The following is a 15,082-nucleotide window of genomic DNA, read 5'->3' on the forward strand; positions in this document are numbered from 1 at the left end:
ATGACACCTATGGAACACATGGCATTACAAACATAGTACCAGAACACACTGCGTCAACTGACACACGCTGACTTCTGGAAGAAAGCTATGCAGCAATCTATGCGAGCAATGTGTCCTTCCTAAGAACGTCGTAATTTAAATAATAACTTTCAGTGGGACACGCAATCAAGCGTTTCTTGAAGTTCAAGGAGATGTGTATCTGGCCCCCTTTCCTGCTGAAATAATGTTGCCGAGGGCAGATTAGATGGGAGCTTGTGCACAAGACCGAAATCGGCCTGAACGATACAAGGAGTGATTACTTCTCCGCTTTCGGCATAGATTTAAATTTCGCATACTTCCAGTCATTGGGTAGGCCTGTTTGGAATAAAGATGTTTCAAAAGCGGCGGATAAATATTCAGAAGACCATTCTGCATATCTGTATAGGAAGGTGTTTGCTATCTCGTCAATTCCTTACGCCGTTTTGTGTCAATGTTGAGTAAAAGTGATAAGACGCCTTCCTCTGATATACATACGTTATTGATAGCATAATTGTTGCCGTGGCGTGCATATTGTGGGATTTGCCATCATCAGATGTAAAAATGGAATCAAATAACTTGTAAAAAAAATTTTTGAATTTGTAACTTGTCACCTACTTCTTCGTCTATATTGTCTATATTCATACCACTGAAGGAGCTCTTTCTAGGTAAAAATACCGCCTTAACTTGTCGGACAATAAAAAAAAGGAAATGGTTCATCGTTGCAGCGTGGTATTCGTATTTTGCCTTGACCATGCATTGAGGTTAGGGCCCATGGCATGAATCTTTGAATATTATGGCAACTCCAACCCCCCTAGCATTTCGGTCTATTCGGCTTTAACACGTTAGCCGCAAAGGGGCACTGGTGGATTTAGTTCCTCCATTTTTTTTTTGTTTTCAGGTTCAGGCGTACAATTTCTTTGGACATCCAGGGATTTGCATTATTCACAATGTTTCGGTTACATGGCATGAACTCATTTTCACATTTTAACACAAGATTCCTATAGGTTATTAATGTTCAACCGAACATGAATTAGAAAGACAAAGAAAGTTAAAAAATTTATCTAAAGCATCGAAAATACTAAAGTAATCGGCACGTGAAAAATTTAGAACTACACGCCTCTCTTTTCCGTTTTACGGAGAATTATTGAGGTTTAGGTTTAAGCTTGTTATCTTGCGATCCAAGATCTTATGGTCGTTCCAAGATATGTTGTTTTGGATCACGACGAATTAGTTCCCTATAGAGGAGAAATAGATCTAGGATGGGCATCGAGCCATTCAAAATGAGCGTCGGCTGCCTGACGAACTGAGTTAAATAATGGAAAAGAACGATGTGATCTAAAGGCTCGGCACGTCTAAAGAGTGGTTCAGGGAATTGGTTCTTCCATTTAATGGACGGAATAATAAAATCGCTTCCTCTAATTACGTTGGTTGAAAATTTATTGGTCTCACATTGATATTCATTCAATTTTCAAAAAAGGAAAACGTATTACCGCTATTCGGAGGCCTATAAAATGTTCATATAATAAGGTCAAGTGCACTTGAAGGCATCTTAATAGTGACGCACTCATATCCAGCTATGTCACGAAGCCTTACAATTTCCAGTGAATCTTTGAATATTACGGCAACTCCAACCCCCCTAGCATTTCGGTCTATTCGGCAGATGCTGTAGATTGGGGGTGTTATTTCGAAATTGCCAATTTTAAGGCGTCCCCAAGTTTCAGTTATATTTACTAAAGCAGGTTATTGCGCTAATAGTATACTTTCTGGGTACTCCAGTTTGTTTGGTGCACTCGCGCGTACAAGTGCGAACAATCAAAATACAAATGGTAAATTGTATCAGTTTATTGGATTGACGTTTTTTTTTTGCCATCGTCAGGGCATTCTGCCGCATGGATTCGTATATTTGCAGTATCGTCCTAATAAAACAGCTTATTAATTATATACTTTTATTTTATCGTACATCAGTTTAACTTTGTCTCTAACTTTCCTTATTTTTGACATGCTGTCCCACATTTTCTTTACGGTCGCGTTGCCTCGAGAAGTCCTCCGATATCAAAATGCCGCTGTCTTTTAAGCCCAAGAAAATTTGGATTATGTATAAGTTTTCGCGGGGGTCAATGAGCTTTAGAATCACGGGTCTTCGTGTGCCAGGCTGCTGTCAATCAATACGATGCATTCTTTCTGTCGAGGAAACAGCTATGTCTAGCTTCTCTCTGAATACGTCCTCAGCTACTCAGATACGTCCTCAGCTATCTCGGATCGAGCTGGGCGGCTTAGCAAAGCCCGATCAGTTTTATTTGGGTTATTGGCAATGGCCGATCGCGGGCCGACCATAGGCTTGCCTCTTGGATTGCCCCAAGAAAAGCTGCCTGAAGGGCAACAATTGTCAAACGTTATACTTGTGTATGATTGGAAAAGAGGAAAATAGTCATGTTTCTTTGAATGCAGAAATATTCTTTAGTTAATAAATATTCAGAGCAAACCTATTTAGACTTTAAACATGTTACTTACCGTCAAGAATTCATTTCCATACTCGTTGCTAATGTGGTCGGAGATGAAGCTGTAGGCGTTTGGATATCCAACGTATATATACATGCCGAATGGACCTGTCGTGGAAGAAGCAGCAAACAAAGCGCACCTAGAGACCCTGGTGACATATAATGAAGTGCATAACAGGTTTTTAAGGTAGCTCGCCATTAGAGTTTAATAATACACTTTTTGAAATGTGTACATGGCTTCTTTCGAACAGTTTTAAAATTATTGGACATGCAAAAGTAGACGAAATATTGTTATCGAAGCTGTGCTCATAGAAGAGGCAGTTACTAACGAAAAAAATATATACTGTTTTGACTGGCGACATCGATGATAGGGGAATAACGAAAGACGCTAGAGTTCAGTCAGCGGAGGACGTTGTCATAATCTAGAAATCGCACGGGGTGCTAACTGTCGAGTTCGCAGAACGAAATATCGTTTCAACCATGACTGCGTTGTTCAGCGAACGGAAGAATGCGAAGTGGACTTCCAAAAGGACGAATGAGAAGAAAAAATGTAATTGTTTTCATATTGGCTCTAACCCCGGTTGTGGCGGAAAATGTTTGGCTGTTTAAAGAACTTACGGCCTCAAAGAAGGCCGTCGTCTGGAGAAAAAAAGAGACCGCTAGTATTTGTTCGTTACATGCATGAAATTTCTTTTGGGTTCACAAGATCTGTAACATGTCTGAAGCGAATGTCGTGACGTCAGCACCGAGAAATTTTTCAGCCCGTGCTGAGAGGTCCACCTAGCAGTAAGACCAACGACAGCTGCTGCATAAAACACAGAAACAAAATATTAAAAGAACCAAGGCAGTTTTCTAGAATATACCGCCTTCCTCTGGGAAATCGCATATGGTACTGATCGGGCGCTACCTTAAGGAGTGGCTAAAGGAGCATTGCGATGGATATACCGATTTTCAAGAAAAATGCAATGTGTAAGGTGATTGATCGCTGTGTGACAGGAATGGATGAAAAAGGAATCATCGTGCCATGCGTTGAGAGATCAAGTTTAGAGAAAAGAAGCGTCTTGATCAAATCAAGGAGCAGCGAACAAGAATAAATGGCCGAGGGGACTTCAGTTCGCACGTCGAGGCAACGTTTCCACAAGTGGACTGGTCTTCGCTTGCAAACTGAGGCTGGCTCCGCCCCCTCTTCCCGTATTCAGTGCTAATTCATATCGTGTGTTCATCTTCTTTCTCTCGCTTTACCTTTCCTGAAATCGAACAGCACAGTGAAAACGGAGATTATTGAAACCTTGTGAATCACGTCGGGACAGGAGGCAGCATATGCGTTAGCGTTCTGGCCATTGTTCTGAGCATAATGCACCTTCTTTATCAGGACACTGAGAGCACAAGATGGGCATGATTCCTCATTTATACGTTTTGCGGCACTTTTATGCACATGGTGCAACCTACACGATATCCACAAAACATTTTATATCACGAACGGCGCTTTCGCTTAAGAGTACTATTTTCACGGAGCCGTTTTCAGACAGCCTAGTGAACTAAAACTTCCTTTCTAGGACTTAATGATTGTTTTCAGTTTTTATTTCATTTCAACAATAGCACTTAAGAGGGGGCCCTAAGTGTGCTGAGTGTCTTTTATCGCTCCTGGTTTCATGTGCAACTGTACGAAACCCTCATCTTGCTAAAGTATGATGAACCTAGCACGCATGAGGCCCACCATTTAGTTAAAGCTAACAAGGAAAGCAGAGGAATGCTGGATTGCGCTGCAAAGCTTATAATCTGCTTTAAAGGAGTAAGACGAGCTTAGTATAGACGCACAAAACAATAGTTTCAAACATGCCATTACGGAGAGTGCATTACAAGTGGGCGGTGAGATAGTTAGACGAGATAACGTTAAGCTGATTAATTATATAAACTCTGCGACTTAGATACTTGAAAGCAGCAACACCTCCAACTTTCCAGAAAGCATAAACCTGACAGCGAAAAAAACAACAATATATTTAATACACTAAATAAACAAAGTATAAAGAGCGTACGAAAAAGTGAGCATGCTTTTTATAACAGTGTTTGTCTGAAAAGGGCGAAGAATAAACTAAGAATACGCAAAAGTCAGTAGTATCCCTAATGATACAACGAGGGCCCTGACATTACGAACGCCGATAAAATAATAAATGCAAACGATCACTTCTCTATCTACGCAGCAGGGAGCAAATATGGACGACAATATAATTTGCAGTTGTGAAGTGCAATCTTCTTAAAATGACTGTAATTGGAAAAATATAGAGGGATCAGCTTAATGTCCGTTAGATACGATGCAACCTGTATTTGAAACAAGACACCCTTTGGACTTCAGTTCACCAAAGGACCACGCATGCTTCCACAGAGGCTACTTTGCAATAGCTAATACCGACAGTATCAACTAGGTGATAGAGAAATACGCCGAATACAACCAGTCCTTATATATGCTTCGTAGATTACAGGGAACGTTTGCCTCAGTCGAAATATCTCCAATCACCAGACATTATAGAATCAACCAGTGGACAAGCTAAATTTGAAAGTAAAGAAATATATTTATGATGGCCGCACATCACCTCCTTAGCTGCCCATAAAAGAAATAATCAAATTCTCAAAACGAAGCCTGCTCAACAGAGGGACACCATAAACCCATTGCCGTCCATCACCTCCCTGCAGCAAATATCCGAATGTTTGGATTGGGAACAATAAAGATAAGTTTGGGAATGGTCATGTTTACGGAGAACATCTCAGTTATGTTAACGAAGCCTTTTGCCGCTACCTCGGAACTCACGTGGTTGAGATAGTGCAACGTATTGAGCTTTTACGGTTAGAGCCTAGTTTCATTAAAACAAATAATATGCCTTATTTATGAGGCTACATAGCACGCTTCTAGAATTCGCGATTCGCGGTCACTCAGCCCCACAAACAATAGTCTGATTGCAGCCAATGTTCTATATAGGTAACCACCGCTTAGCTCGCCTTCACCCACATCCACCTTTGATGGTGAGAACTTTAGATCCTAAGATACGAATTTCTAATCTTACAGTGCATCTAAAAAGGCTATGAAAAGAACATAGCGTTATTACAACATGACATTGATGCCTTGAACCCTCAACCCGAAAATATAGAATTTACAAAGTGTAACACCGAGTCGAAACATACTTCCTAATGCACACACTAAACTAACTATTATACTTTTACTTTTTTTTTTCAGGGGGACTGCAGAGCCCTTAAAGTATCTTTCTAACCACCATCTGAGGTAAAACACACCTTTCTTCGCATATTAACTGGCACCTTCAACAATAAAATCACCAATGTGATAAAAATCCGCTATTATCAGTCGAGTATTTCAGCACGCCTAACTACATGTCCCGCTTATTAAAGAGACTGAAAGTTTGCAAATTGGTGACAGCGATCTCAGACGTCGAGCTGATGATACTCATGGAACCACGCATGCCGCGAGAATTAACTAGTAACAGCGTATCCACAAACAGCTGCTCTGAACCTTCGCTTGTAAGGAATGCCAAACAATATGAATGGTGAAATACGAAGAAAAGCATGGCGAGCGATGACTGCCTTTTATGTATTAGCCTCGCTTGCAATAAGGGCCACACACGGCGGGAGTAAATGGCATCGCGTAGTGGACGCAAAGTCGCGCCACGGAGAACCATACCCTCACCGCCAAACTCTAAAACTCTAAAGGAAGTACAACAAAAAATACACACTTACAATAGCCACATCAGAAAGCACCTCTGCCAGAAATAATTAAAACCAAGCAAAGATTCAGACAGCTGCACAAAAATCAACGCCACATCCACAAGCTTGCAACAAAACTGGCGCATTTCAATCCACATTCGTAAGACTATGCTTCGCCGCTCGTTAGACATTACTGACTCACAAAATGCGACTCACTTACGGACAGCCCTCTGCAGGAAGTTTCTAAAATGCCTCACACGGCGACTTAAATTAGAAAAAAGAGCAGGAGCATCAATGTCAGAAAGGCCCTGGATCAAAAAGACAAACGAACAGTTAGGTAGCACCCTTGCCAATATCTACCTATGTGCCCGCAAAAATATGACCCTCCTACAGAATAAAAAGAAAACGTAAATCCTGATCTCGTGCATTACTTGAATGTCGACGAAATACGAGCTGCACTCACAACAGTGCTCCCTGGCATTACCCAGCTAGCTACAACATGCTCACAGTAGGCCTCCGGGCTAACCTCAACAGCGAAACTCTCGAGAACCTCAATCAATATATCAATGGGTGTGGTGTGTTAAAACATTACGGCAAGAATGGAAAACAGTAGACGTGAGCTTATCTCCGGAATCCGGGAAAGAAATGAACATCGTTGAACTCAGGACAATATTCCTGGCAATGTAGACAGGAAAGCTCGTGGAGAACGTTCTGCAGCTCTGCCTCTTTTGCTACCTAGCAAACAGCAGCCTGCTGCCCCAAAGCAATTTCTGCTTCTAGACGCCTATCAACATCCGATGTCCTCCTGCAACGGAAACGTGAGATAATCGACTCATTTTCTAAACGAGGCTTCTATGCCATAACTGGCGCCCGACTTATAAGTGTCATTCGAAAGTGTAAAAAGCTCGAATAATTTGGGCAACCTTCAAAGCACGCAATGTGGCGTTCATATTGCCTATTACTACGCCAAGATTCCTGTAAAACCATCATCAAAGTGCGCGATAAGAGATCCAACCTAATTCACTTGGGCACTATAGGTGCACGCCACAAAGGGTAGTCTCTCCACTCTTCTTTTTAACCGGGAACTTTTGTTCCTACCGGTCCGACTTAACCCTATAGGAGGACTGGAATAAGATATCAGCAATTTTCAGCACGAGGCTAGCGCAAATGGCACAGGATATGGCAGTTGATTATATATGCGACGCGCTCTTTACCTATTTTGGGCGTATTTATGCTAATAATTTTCGTACGAAAATATTCATTCAATTGTGCTTCCATTTAACTCACAATCTTTCTGTACGTTAATATGAGGGTATTTCTGCGGTGTCTGAGCGTTCAAACCACGTAATATATGAAATAAACTACAAGTCGTAGTAGGTAAGCAACGCGCTTGACTGAAATTAAACTGCATTAATCGAAATGCGTAAAGATACAGGAAGACAAAAATAATGAGAGGAATGGTATAAAGCAACATGAAGTCCAGCACTACCTCCTATGCACATTTCTGCTAATGAAGAAAAAATAAAAAAACATTGCCATGCACGGGTGGCCTCGGACAATGTTTGGGCTGTACGCGATCAGCATTTGTCGAAAACGTGTCCCAGCAAGCACAATCGGACACGAATGAGCGTGATTTGCCCTGTTTCGGAAACCGATCAGCAATGGGCGCAGAATCCATAGGCGCCTCTTCTCTCACACGAAGTGACGCGTTGACAATGCAGTGGACTAAATGCGGATTGCCATGAAGTTAGGGTTTATTACCTTGGAATAAGTAGAGTTACATCGAATTTACCCGCTTTTAATTGAGTTAGGAAGGTAAGACCTGTAATTAGCTAGATACAATTTCGATTATGAACGGCTGCTCCATTCTGCTTTATTGCGCTTGATTTAGTTGAAAGATTCGGAATTATTATTTGGACAGCAATAAATTAGGGGCTGGCACTGGATTATGTAGGATTACGCTACTTTACGTTAGGCTAAATGTGAAATAAGTTGTATCCATGCGTGCCTTACAATAGGTATTGACTGCTTCAAAGCGCAAAAGTAGCTTTGAGAGCACTCCGTTAAAGATGACTGAAATTTTTATTTTATTCCTTAAGAATTAGCAACGTATAAAAGGCAACGTGTACTAAAATGTGTGCAGTGTTGTACCGAAATGCTTACACAAGAGGCGCGAACTCACGTTTGTCGACCTGAACTGCATCCAGGTGCTCATCGAAGTAATAGTTCTGCAAGATAGTAAATACATTAACGTAATATTTAAAACATTACTTTGTCACATGAAAGCAAGAAAAGTTGAAGTTTATCTGCGTTGTCGTTGAGGTAAAATTACATATTATTTACGAATAAATTTAGTATTCGCGTGAGGTTTGCTGGTATTCAGGACGTACCCACAATGCTTCTGTTCCGGTCACCTACTGCCGCAAATATGTTTTTACCAACTTACAAGCATTACTGTCGGTTGTGCGGCCCATATATGTTTTCAACTGCGCTCTTCATCTGCTAACAGCCTTAACTAACCTGATAAATCGGGCCTGTGAAGTTGTGCGCAAATCACATCAACAAATTACCATTATGTGCTCATGTTACTTGTCACGGTGACAAAAGGCAACTTGTGTTTTATTTGTAAACGCTTATATAAGCACCATGGCTGCTTGCGTTTACACTTGAAATTCATAGCTCCCATAAAACTGCAGTGCCTGCATGTTATGCATTATACATCAATTTAAAGGAGATGCGGGGCAAAAGAGCCACCTGTTTAAATGTTGCACCAATTTCGATGCAATGTGTAAGGATATGGTTTATTTTCCTCTTATTAGAATATATATTCATGGTTTCAGCCCCTTAGCACTAATAGGAAAAAATTGTAGCTGTCGTCCTAAGCAATTAAGTTTTCAGCTTTTAAAATATAATTTGAAAAATCGTGAAGACGTACTAACCTTTCGTGCTTAGACAACTTTTAGGTTTTTCATTGTGCAGGATAAGGGCAATAGCAGATTCTTTATGACATTTCTGCAAACCTCTGTGCAAATGAAGAACACGCTTCTCCTTTGCTGTCGTCATATGTCATATATTTGATACTTTTCATCTTAGAGAATAATTGCAAGCGTAAAAGGTACCTTATCTTGTTCCCTACAAAAGTTTGATCCAGAACCACCTTCAGAGCAGCCATCTGCCAAAGTATTTAGAAATGGTAGCTTTCCTAACGGTTGCGCTCTTTCAAAAAGTGATGACTGAGAAAGAAGAGTTTAAAGATTTCAGATCATTCTATTCAAAATTGTTGGCTAAATTATTAAATCAATTTATCCTGGTGCGTACGTTGAGCCGTCTTTTTCGACACGAAACTGCTCTGCAATAATTGATTCTAGCTGATTTGGATATGTTCGGCTTTACAGCGCCCTTATTTCTTCTCGTGACATACTTTCCTTCGTCGCTTGCTGGGCGCGCTTCCTCGTCTAGGCTCCATATTCTGTCTCCAGTTTGTCGAGTACTTTGGTTAGCCAGGCTTACAGTAGTGTAAAAGCAGCGTTCAAACCTTACGTGCTGCGTACTAGTAAATCGAAACTTCTATTTCAGTTTACCAGCCAATCCACCATGGCCATAGCCCAAAAATATTTTTTTTGTTTTCTTTTAGCTGTCTGCTGTACTCTTAAAAGCAGGCACGTTTCGGCTAGAGAGCAGGAGAAATACGCATTCTAACTTAAGGATTTATTCAATGGTCAGTTTCTTGCCCGCTATGTGGCTCCGTAGTGAACGCAGCTTTCAAAGGCGCATTCAGTTGCTGAGCGCATCCCATCTCGCAAAAAAAAAAAATTCATTTTTAATTTTTCTACTTCGCAAAGGACAACCTGAAATGGTGAAAGCTTTCTTTATACATGCGTAATTCAAAACAACAATATAGAAAAATGTGTTGAAGAAAATTGTTATTTTAGCCCCGCATTCTTCCTCAAGTCAGCCCTTAGAGCAGTTTATTTCTGTACTTAGAAAATATAGTATGTTCCTATCAGACTGTACTGCCTGCATGTCAAGTACGATACAACTTTTTAAATGCTGCATGTAAGGTATGGCACATGGCAAAAAAAGAAGAAACGGCTGCACCGGAATGCTACCTAAAGCGTAACATGTCCATTTTCATACGGTATTTAGTGTCCTCATTTGACGCTTACTGTGAAGTACACCATAATGCAGTGGTCCGAAAGTATCGTCCAACTGGGCTTCTTTAAGGTGCAGTGGCGTCTCATACTACACGAGTGCACGCCTTTTGATTCATCTTCAGCAAACTTCAGCCGTAACTGCCGAATCCACGTCTTCAAGCTCAGCAGTCAATATCCTAACCATTCAGCCACCACTATTAACACAATATGGTCGCACTAATTGCAATAGGTCATGCACAAATATTTACTGAGAAGCCAGCTGTCTCGACGTCCGTAACCAGAAGACCAGGATATTTTTTTTTTTTCAAAGCTACTGGTGTGCATGAACGCATAGCGTAGCCGTTTGGGAGGACCCATAGAATGTAATAGTACCTTTGTAAACACCTTAGTATAAGGTGTTTACTAAGGTAATCGCTAATAGAATCAGGACAACCTTAGACTGCAATCAAGCAAAGGATCAAGCAGGGTTTCGGAAACGGTACTCTACTATCGATCATATCCATATCATCAATCAGGTGATAGAAAAATGCTCGGAATATAACCAGCCCTTATACATAGCATTCATTGATTACGAAAGAGCATTTGACTCAGTTGAAACCTCGGCGGTGATGCAGGCATTGCGAAATCAGGGGGTAGACGAGCCGTACGTGAAAGTGCTGGAAGATATATATAGTGGCTGCACAGCAACCTTAGTTCTGCATAAAGAAAGGTGTTAGGCAAGGGGACACAATCTCTCCAGTACTATTCACAGCTTGTTTAGAGGAAGTATTCAGAGACTTGGAATGGGAGCATTTAGGGATAAGGGTAGAGGGAGAATACCTCAGTAATCCGCGATTTGCTGATGACATTGCCTTGCTAAGCAACTCGGGGGATGAACTGCAAATAATGATTGATGACCTAGACAGGAAAAGTAGAAAGGTAGGCTTGAAAATCAATATGCAGAAGACTAAGGTAATGTTCAACAGCCTCGGGAAGGAACAACTGTTTACACTAGGTAGCGAAATACTGGAAGTAGTAGGCGAATATGTCTACTTAGGACAGGTAGTGACCGCAGATCCGGACCACGAAAAGGAAATAAGAAGAAGAATACGATTGGGATGGAGCGCATTTGGCAAGCACTCGCAGATTATGACTAGCAGCTTACCGGTATCGCTCAAGAGGAAAGTATACAACAGTTGCATCTTGCCTGTACTCACCTATGCGGCTGAAACGTGGAGGCTAACCAAGAAATTTCTACTTAAGTTGAGGACAACCAAGAGGGCTATGGAACGAAAAATGGTAGGGGTAACATTAAGAGATAGAAAGCGTGCAGAGTGGGTCAGAGAAATAACTCAAGTTACCGACATTCTAGTAGAAATTAAGAAGAAGGAATGGACATGGGCTGGACATGTAGTGCGAAGAGAGGATAACCGATGGTCGCTGAGGGTAACAAACTGGATTCCAAGGGAAGGAAAGCGTAGCAGGGGGCGGCAGAAAGTCAGGTGGGTGGATGAGATTAAGAAGTTCGCAGGGGTCAAGTGGATGCAGCTAGCACAGAACCGGGTTAAGTGGAGAAATATGGGAGAGGCCTTCGCCCTGCAGTGGGTATAATCAGGCTGATGATGATGATAGAAAGTAATAAAATCTTGTTCAGTTTGCAGCATTTCACGCAGTTACTAACCTCAAGACTATACACCCAACTGGTTTCTACGCCCACGTTTTTCTTACATACGAAATATTAGTCTGGATTGGTGGTGGTCAAGCAGACATTTCCATAAATGAACGGTAAAAAAACCTGAAGATGAACCACCGCATGCCGAAAACATGTGTTTTACCATATTTATGTACAAAACAAGAAAATAGAAAGATAAAACGACCCTTTATTACAGATAAAAGACAGCCACAAAGAAAACGACTAGCTTATCTTTTGGCGTAAATGTTCTGACTACCACTTCGTAACCTGCAACGTATCTACCCTCGGATATCGCACTGAAAAAGGAACAGTGCGCTTCGAGTTGCTGTAGCCCCTCTGGAACAGGAAGAACGGAGTCGGGATGCACGGCACGCTTCCACTTATATAGGCGGTAGAGCGAGTTAAAGAGAGACTTGACGAGCACTTTTTCACAAACAGGCATTTTACACGAGAGGCGCGCGTCACCCGCAGTTCGTGGGCACACCGAACATACAGATGATGCCTGGTAATAAGGCGGGAGGGCTCTATCAGCCTGCGTGCCAGTGTAATACCAGCCTACCAAAACCATATATACCATATATATATATATATATATATATATATATATATATATATATATATATATATATATATATATATATATATATATATATATATATATATATATATATATATATATATATATATATATACATATATATACATTTATAGCACAGCATGTACTTGACCGTTACTGTCGTTTGTGTTTTTAAATAATAATAGACCGTTATATTATTTCGTGGAAACTTTTATTTACAGTATATTAACATCAGCGTCAATGACTGGCATAGCAGCGAGCAGCAACACGGAACCATTCCTACTTCATCGTCATCTATTTACCCCTTCCGCGAGGCAAGAGAAGGTAACACTTCGCCGCCGTCTGGCACAGTAGTCGGGCGTCTTACCACTTCACCACCGCGACGGGGCGCACTACACAAGAAGGCTTTTGGTTTTCGCCTGTATGCGCCATGGTCAGATTCGAATTCGACTAAGATTGTTCAGTGGCGGTAAAACATTTATTGTGGGAACCAGGGTACAATACAAGGGTTGAGGTGGTTCCTGATCCCGGCTGGTGTCTGTCAGGCCGTGCCTGGCAACGACCGCTTCAGCCCAGTCAACCCGCATCTTTTGCACTTCTGGAGACCACTATCTCCAAACCCTCTTGGTCCGTGAGGCCCCATTGGAGCTGTGACTTCAAATCTTCGCATAAAACCATTACGTGATTAAAGGTGGCTCTAGGTGCGCCACATAGAGAGCATGTGGGGTCGTACCGGCCCGGGTGTTCCAAGGCCAACCAAGCTGGGGAGGGAAAGGTTTTGGCCTGTAGCTGTCGCCAGATTATTTGTTGGAGTTTTGAGAGATGATTGTGAGGTGGCGGATATAGGAGTAGTTGTTCTCGGTAGTGAAGTGTTATGTCATGTTAGATGAGAAGTCTTTCCCGCGTGCATCCCCAGTCTTCGGTATGCCCCGCTCGGTTGACGTACGCTCGAGCAGTTGAGTGAGCTGCCTCGTTACCGGGGTTGCCTGCATGGCCTGGTACCCAGACGATGTGACTGGGTCGATGAGCTGTGGAACCAGAGGTTAAGATTTGATAGGCGACTGTGTATTTTCTCTATATCAAAATTTTGAATGGCCGTTTTAGAATCGCTGAAAATATTTGTGGCTGTGGAAGAGGAGATGGCGAGCGCTATGGCTGCCTCTTCGGCTTCTGTCGACGTTTTTGCTTTGACTCCGAGCGTCTTAAACACTACCAAAACAGATGTTTCTATGGGGCTGTTCAGTAACTTTTAGACTTTCTTCCGCACTAGAAGAGCGGCACATTTCCAAAGCCTCCTTAGTACCATGGTCGGCTCATCATCAAGTGATTTAATAAAACTAATTGCAATAATGAAGGGAAATATGCCATCCACGACTGCTGCCACCGCACCTGGAGGCACCTGAGCTGCGACGGGCCGAAACAATCGAGTAAGTAGGCAATAAGAGGATATAAAAGAAGGGCACAATAGTAAGACCAGCTAGGGTAGGAATATAAAAAAAGCAATAAAAATGAGTGTAGAAAGGCGAAGGCCTCCCCGATTGCCTTAGCAGATGTGTGCTCTAGCTGCGAAAAGCAAGTGGGTTTGATGAAATGGGGGCAGCAACTGACGCACTTATCTGAAGACTATCATGAGCCATGAAAACTCGCTTTAAAAGCAACTTTATTTAGTGTAGTCTTTTGGCCAATAAAGATCGTGTAACTACTTTCATGTTCGGAACGCTGTTTCCTTAGCGAAAGGAGCGCACAAGCGGGACAAGAACAAGGGATTGAAAGCATTACATAACGTGCCTGTCATGTTTACAGAACCTTTCGACTCACAATGCTCGCCCCGAAATACTGCTCGATGCTGAGGCCAGATGCACATTATTTTTACATTAATTCGTTCGTTTAGTATGGTGCGTAAGTATTCGATCAGAGGTAAGTATTCAGTTTGTATTAGGCGAACGCATGTCTCATACAGACTACGCAAGCAAGCCCGATTGCCATAGCATTCTGAGCGCTGTTTATCGATAGGAAGCTTGACAAAGCGCTATGAACCTTTGGCTAATGTGAAAATCTGCCAACGATTATCTCACTGACGGGAATTAAGGTTAGCATATAGAAAAAGTTGCGTAATCTTACCTGATAGTAATAGTAGTCTGCTTGTAGTGATCTCACTGCCAGACAAAAATACTCCCCGTTTTGGACCCTGTCGTTTCGTGATCGATAAGATGCACTGGCGTTGGCGCTGGCTAAATTGTAACTTCTCGGAACAGAATTATGTATTTCAGTGGTCGCTGCTCCCGGATTCAGATTGAGTCCCAATATGAGCCTGAAACAAGACCACAGTGCCCGCGCTCAACACTTTGGGTTATACTCGAGATTGTATGCTCTATTTGTCACATGAGTTGCGTTACTTTAAGAGTGCGCTTTACTCTCAGCATCCTAACGTAAAGAGTGGCAGCCCTGAAGC

At 41.9% G+C, this 15,082-nt stretch overlaps 1 long non-coding RNA gene across 1 annotated transcript; it reads right to left on the reverse strand.

The window, feature by feature from the left end:
• Nucleotides 1–2,530: 2,530 nt before the first annotated feature.
• LOC146192278 (uncharacterized) lies at nucleotides 2,531–14,935 on the reverse strand. Its single transcript, XR_014706387.1, has 3 exons — nucleotides 14,752–14,935; nucleotides 8,410–8,455; nucleotides 2,531–2,624 (listed from the first exon to the last, which is right to left on the reverse strand). It is a non-coding gene; the product is annotated as an uncharacterized LOC146192278 (long non-coding RNA).
• Between the last annotated feature and the right edge of the window lie 147 nt (nucleotides 14,936–15,082).

The sequence above is a fragment of the Amblyomma maculatum genome, chromosome 4 (genome assembly GCF_055883805.1).
Source record: "Amblyomma maculatum isolate TAMU_Amacu chromosome 4, ASM5588380v1, whole genome shotgun sequence".
In the NCBI taxonomy this organism is placed as follows: domain Eukaryota; kingdom Metazoa; phylum Arthropoda; class Arachnida; order Ixodida; family Ixodidae; genus Amblyomma; species Amblyomma maculatum.